Source organism: Zonotrichia albicollis, chromosome 10 (genome assembly GCF_047830755.1).
Source record: "Zonotrichia albicollis isolate bZonAlb1 chromosome 10, bZonAlb1.hap1, whole genome shotgun sequence".
NCBI classification, from domain to species: domain Eukaryota; kingdom Metazoa; phylum Chordata; class Aves; order Passeriformes; family Passerellidae; genus Zonotrichia; species Zonotrichia albicollis.
In genome coordinates, this window is record NC_133828.1 from 39,626,053 (window position 1) to 39,632,107 (window position 6,055).

Genomic DNA, 6,055 nt, shown 5'->3' on the forward strand with positions numbered 1-6,055 from the left:
CAAGCCAAACAAAAAAGCAAATATAGAAATGTATTGCAACTATATGCAGATATATAAAAAATTAGTAATAAATTCCGTCCCCCGCCTCTATGGTTTCAAGATAGCGGAGACAATTTCCGGTCCTCCCAGCTGCCGTCTCTATGGTTTCAACGTGCCAGAAGGGTTTATCCGCTCGTCCCGTCCCTTCTCTCTATGGTTTCCAGATGGCGGAGACAATTTCCGGTCCTCCCAGCTGCCGTCTCTATGGTTTCAACGTGCCAGAAGGGTATATCCGGTCGTCCCGTCCCTTCTCTCTATGGTTTCAAGGTGGCGGAGACAATTTCCGGTCCTCCCAGCTGCCGTCTCTATGGTTTCAACGTGCCAGAAGGGTTTACCCGGTCGTCCCGTCCTTTCTCTCTATGGTTTCAAGATGGCGGAGACAATTTCCGGTCCTCCCAGCTGCCGTCTCTATGGTTTCAACGTGCCAGAAGGGTTTATCCGGTCGTCCCGTCCCTTCTCTCTATGGTTACAAGATGGCGGAGACAATTTCTGGTCCTCCCAGCTGCCGTCTCTATGGTTTCAACGTGCCAGAAGGGTTTATCCGGTCGTCCCGTCCCTTCTCTCTATGGTTTCAAGAACGGGGAGACTATTTCCATTCCTCCCAGCTGCCGTCTCTATGGTTTCAACGTGCCAGAAGGGTTTATCCGGTCGTTTTTATTTGGTTAGAGGCAGGAGTTTTATTTTAAATAATAGAAGTGTTATAGAAATGTGAATCTTAAGATAGAAATAGATAATAAATATATAAAGGGAGATTGCTAAACTATGACTACAAATTGAACTATAAATATAGGTAAGTAATATGAAGAGTTGTAGTATAGAATAGAAATAACATGATACGGCAATATGAATTATAAATGGGAATATAAATATAAAAATAGGTAAGTATAGTTTAAAAGAAAGGGAATTTTTTGGCTTTTATTTAAGTAGAGGCAGGGGTTTTATTTTAAATAGGTGTTACAGCAGTAAAAATCTTGACGCAGAAATATGTAATCAATGTATAAAAATATGTATAAAAATATATAACTGCTCGCATCAGATGTAATGTAGAATATAAATTTATTTACAAATTGAGATTGATAAAGATAAATGTATAAGTAAGCAATATACATTAATGTACATTATAAATGCAAATAGGAATATAAAAATCAGACATAAGGATAAAACCTATTTAAATATTGTTTGAAAGAAAGGGTTGGGGTTTTTTTTATTCTTACTGGGTTAGAGGCAGGGTTTTTATTTTAAATGACATGAATGTAGATATTATTGGTATATATTTCTCAATATTGAGATATACAATCAAGATATAAATATAGATATAAACACAAAATATAAGTAAATAGAGATAATAGGAAGAGATGTAATGGAGAATACAAATAACAGCATACGTAAGTATACATTTTAAATGTAAATGTGAATATGGACCTGAAAAACAGAATTTAAAAAAATATTGAAATACAGTTGAGAAGAAAGGGTTTTCTTTTTGGCTTTAACGTGGGTGGAGGCAGGGGTTTTATTTTAAATAATGGAAGTGCTACAGAAGTAAAAATCCTCACACAGAAAGATATAATAAATATATAAAGATCTGAATAAAAATACGAAAAAAAATAGAAGTAATAGGAAGAGTTGTAACAGAGAATATAAATTTAGAAATAAATCGGAAAATAGAAATGCAAAATCGAACACACATCAGTATAGAATTTAAATATAAATGTGGATCTAAATTTGAAAAATATTATTAAAAAAAAAAAAATGAAATACAGTTGAAATGAAAGGGGTTTGTATTTGGCATGTATGGGTGGACGCAGGGATTTTATTTTGAATCCTGCAAGTGTTAGAGAAGTAAAAATCCTAAGAGAAATGTATACTTCCAATGTAAAAATAGGTATATTTCGAGCGGGGCCGAATTGTTCGGAAGAGGCGAAGAGCCGAGTGTTGCCGAAAAGAGGCGACTTGAGCCGAAGAGCCGAGTGTGGCCGAACAGAGCCGACTTGAGCCGAAGAGCCTAGTGTAGCCGAAAACAGCCGAGTTTACACTAAGAGCCGATGATAGCCGACTGGAATCGATAGCCGAGGGTAGCCGACACTGGCCGCATTTAGACAATGCGCCGAATGTGACCGAGTTTCGTCCAAGCGTGCCGAGTTCGGCCGTAGAGCCGAACTGAAACGAGTTTAGACCAAGAGCCGAAGCAAGCCGAATTGAGCCGAGTTTCTTGAAACAGAACCGAAGGACGCCGCAGCGCTCTCCCTGCAGGTCTCCGGGGCACACGGCAGGGGGCGCTGTATAAAGTAAGTATAAAATATCAACTATCTATAAGAAGAAATAAAAGCTCTATGTCATGTGCAGCAGTAGAAAATTTCAGGTTCCCAGGGAATAAATAGTTTTCTTTACATCATTTTCGTTTTGCAGGTTTTTTTTACTCCCAGGTAGCCTGAAAGTTTCTACTGCTGCTTTTTTATTCTTAAGCTAGAAAGGAAAACCAAGATCAGAAACAGAAGAAAAGGAAAGGAAAAGGGAAGGAAAGGAAAGGAATCAGGAGCACCAGAGGGAAGGGAAGGGGTGAAAAGCAGAGTGAAAAAAGAAAAAAGAGTTGGAGCGAAAAAGAGAGGGCATTCGGGAGGAGCGTTGCTGCCTCAGGTCCTTCCCCGCCCAGGGGCGAAGGACCCGTTTGATGCCCGGGAGGGACTGCAGCTCCCGGTGGCGGAGGACGGAGCAGTGGCTGTCAGCCCGAGACTACAACTCCCGGCACGCCCTGCTGCCGGCGAGGCGTGTGACGCAACGGCTGGCGCGGCACCGGAGTGGCTGGCGTGCCAGGCGGCCGCGCGGGGCTGTGCGCGGGCAGCTCCCGGGCCCAGTCTCGCGCGGGACGGCGCTGCGGCGGCGACGCCGGAGGGGCGAAGCCTCCGTCTGGCCGCCCGCACGGAGCTGAGCAGCGCGGAAGGAGCGTCGGCCCGGTTCTTCGGCCTTACTGAGCGGTAGCGATGGCGGAGGGCGAGGCGGTGCTTTGCTGCCGCGGGCCGGGAGCTGCAGGAGCCGCCCCGGGCGAGCGGCGCCGGGCGCTCCCGCGGTTCCGGTGGGGCGGCTGCCCTCAGGCTGGCGGAGGCGCAGCAGCCCCCGAGCTGCAGCCGTCTCCCTCGGGCTGCTGCCGGTGCTGCGGCGGAGGCGGCTCCGCCGCGTGTTGGGCGTTGCGAGCAGAGAGCGCTGCGATATCGCCGGAATGACTGGGCTGCTGCCTGCGCTAGTGCTCGAGGCTCTTTCTGCCATGCAAACGGATGGAGCGGCGCTGAGCGGTAAAGCCAGAGATGGCCGGGAAAATGCCCAGCGCAGGGAGCAGGCGGGCTGTATCCTTCCGATGGCACAGGTGCGATCTGCAAACTCATCCCCTTCTGCCCCTGCCCTCCCGAGCCCCAGGGAAAGTGCTTTCCAGCATTGTCGGGCTTCTGAAAGACAAAACTTGTGATTTGACACTAGCATCCAGAAAAGCTTTCTGTCTAGATTAGCAAATGCCTAAATTGTTCTTGGTTACATCCCATGACCGGTTTTAGGCAGTGACTTTATAGTGCTTTTAGGATTTTCTTGTACAAAGGTGAGAAAATAGGCAGGTCTGATAGTGGTTTCACTTTTTTTCTACTTCACGTTCCATGAGATTCTTTTATCCAAGCACTTGTTTTAAAATTGTACTGTAGGCGTTTACGGTTCACTTTTTTTTTCTTTGCAGCACCCGTGACTTTTTTTTTTCTCTAAATCGGGAGTAAATATAGCTGAGTAAAATGACCTTGGTTTTCTTCTTTCTTTTTCAACTGAGTTGTTTTTATTAAAAATCCTATTTGCCTATAGAAAAAGTGGGTATGTCCTGTAATATATCCTAGCTTTTCTTGTTTACAGGGTACTCAGAAAATATGTCTCCCTTAGAGTCCCACAGAAACGTTCTCAGTGCGATCTCTGTCAAGGTATGCATTTACAAATAAGTGATCCCTTTAGATATTTGACTGTGTACCTTTTCCTGTAATTCAGAGCTTGCGTTCCGTGGCTTTTATGATAAACCTATAAAACATGTAAAAATGGTTTTGCACGTCTTAATCGTTGCAGGCAGCACTAAGTGGATTTAGAGCCTGTTCTTGACCAGACAAAGGGAAAAAGTGTGACTTTGATGCTGAACTTGTCATTTTTCATTGGACTTGTCTTTAATTATTCAGGAATAGAGAGAACTAGAAAAAGAGAGAAATAGAATTGGTTATTGAGCACTCCTCAAATGCTCACCGTGATTCAGTGCAGAGCCGAAGTGAAGGGTGATGGAACAGAGCTCTGTGCTTTAGAAGGAAATAAATTTAAACCTGACCTCCACACAGTGTCTCGCTAACTTCTGTTGTTTTAAAATACCAAATACGTTTAAGAAGTGTTGGAAGTTAGTATTTTGGGAAAGAAAAGGCAGTTCCACAGAACATTGCATTTAACAGAGGCTCTCGGAACGATTCATGTTGTAACTGCTGTCACTGCAATCGGTTGGTGGTTCAGCCTTGAAATGTGCACTTGCCCTTCTATAAAGCACTGTTTTGTTTGCCTTTCAGTGCTATGAGTCTTGATAAATTGGAGAAGAGCCCAAGAGAAATTTTTCCTCCCTTGATATAAAAGGTAGGAAGTGACTTTTTTTGGTTTGGTTCCTTTTCTTTATTATTTTCTGGAAATAAAAGTAATTAAGTATAGGTATGACTGGTTTGTTTCTTCCAGTAGCAGGTGATAATAATAGTAGTGGTAATAGTAAAAATAATAATAGAAATAATAATAATAGTGATGTAATAGTACTTAAACTGTCTTTATCCATTGAACTGGCCATTTCAAATCAAAACTTGTAAACACAAATCCAACCATCATCCTTGTAGAATCTTTCACAGCAGTGGGCTAAAGATCCTGGTTTTGTTGACAGGATTTATCGGTTCTGGAAGAACAAGAGGGAAGTACAAGCCTAACTACTTCTAGCTCACAGACCCATCCAGTGAATACAGCTTTGTATTTTGATGGGCTTGTGATGACTTTGAAATCCATTGCTCATTACAGTAAAAAAAAAAAAATGTTTTTTTGAACGTGACAGCAGAAATAACTTTCAGTACCAACTTAATAATAATAGATCGCCAATTTAAGTTAAAAATTCATGCTATACTATCAAAATTTAAAGGTAAAATATTATGTATTAGGTGATGGTATAAAGTGTATGTTCTAATGTGTAGGATGTATGCAAAGATACATACATACCTGAAAGTCCTTAGAGGAAACAAATTTTTATGTCTGCTGTTTGACTGTTTATCATACATTATTTGGTTTTTTTTCCCAGGGATCGGTGAATTTTAACTTTGGAGTCCTCTGTGCTAAGGATGCTCGGCTTACAGATGATGAAATGTTCAGTAATGGTGAGTTTTTCACCTTCTCTTTAATTGCTATGCTGATCTGAATAAGAAAAAAACAAAAGCAAGAGAAAAAAAAAGGATGGTTTATTATTTTTTACGCTGTTACGTTTGTTTCCTCAGTATTTGCTGCAGCTCTGCTTACCCAAACTTTGGGTTCCTTCTGTCCCACTGGGAGTCGCCGGATTTGGTTGCATCTGGTGAAACTCACCCTGAGACCTTGGAGAACCAGCTCAAACTACGTGAGAGCCATTTGCAGTTCTCTCCAGACACCTGGAGAATGGGTGATGCTTCTGAGGATCTGGCAAGTGTACTTCTATCAAAACTCAGTCTGTGAAATTTCTGGGGAAAACCCTTCTGTGTACCGAAGGGTTCAAACTCTGGTGAGGATCCAGTTATCAGGTGCTCACCTGGATGGTTCCAGCTCTTAAAGCGAACACTTGTACTCTTGCCCTGTAGTTTATATCTATTGTATTTTTGTTATTTTGCAAGATTTTACGGCTTTACAAAATGCTGTGCATTTCGCTGTTTGGAACCTGTCAGGTGGTTCTTTGGTGCAGCACCACCTCATGGGACACTTGGCTGCTGTCCTGAAGGGGTTGGTCGTAAATCCTGGAGGG

At 42.6% G+C, this 6,055-nt stretch overlaps 1 long non-coding RNA gene across 1 annotated transcript; it reads left to right on the plus strand.

Moving 5' to 3' along the window:
* The first annotated feature begins 2,412 nt into the window (after window positions 1–2,412).
* Window positions 2,413–5,774, plus strand: LOC141730495 (uncharacterized). The gene is made up of 5 exons (XR_012582027.1): window positions 2,413–3,397; window positions 3,922–3,986; window positions 4,605–4,668; window positions 5,366–5,441; window positions 5,559–5,774. It is a non-coding gene; the product is annotated as an uncharacterized LOC141730495 (long non-coding RNA).
* The last annotated feature ends 281 nt before the right edge of the window (window positions 5,775–6,055 follow it).